Genomic DNA, 459 nt, shown 5'->3' with positions numbered 1-459 from the left:
CTATGAACACAATTAATTAAACACAGTAAAAGTAGCATTATACCTAATAAAATACATAAGAATAAAAGACTGTTCAGGTAATGCCAATCACACACAAAGAGGTTTGATTAATAGCTTTAGCTAGTGACACCCAAACATTCTTACTGTCCCACGGCGTATCAATCACCGGTGTCACTGTCATGCTGCTTACTACAGTCAGTGTGTTCCATATCAATCTCAGCATAAGGTTTCATCCATTTAGTTGGAATCCACTTTGGCCCATTTTCTGTAATTACACAAGCATAACCTCGGCCCCACGTTATTACTTTAAAAAGTCCCTCCCATTGCTGACGCTCAATATTTTTAACCCAGACTTTCCATCCATTATCAATATTTTGAATCCCACTATTCATTGTTTGAAAGTGGCGAACTACAGGGGGAACAACTGACTCTCCACGCAGAGTCAAAAAATTCATCACA

The sequence above is a fragment of the Haliaeetus leucocephalus genome, unplaced genomic scaffold (genome assembly GCF_000737465.1).
Source record: "Haliaeetus leucocephalus isolate CR32 unplaced genomic scaffold, Haliaeetus_leucocephalus-4.0 Scaffold41, whole genome shotgun sequence".
In the NCBI taxonomy this organism is placed as follows: domain Eukaryota; kingdom Metazoa; phylum Chordata; class Aves; order Accipitriformes; family Accipitridae; genus Haliaeetus; species Haliaeetus leucocephalus.
This window is presented reverse-complemented; position numbering follows the sequence as displayed.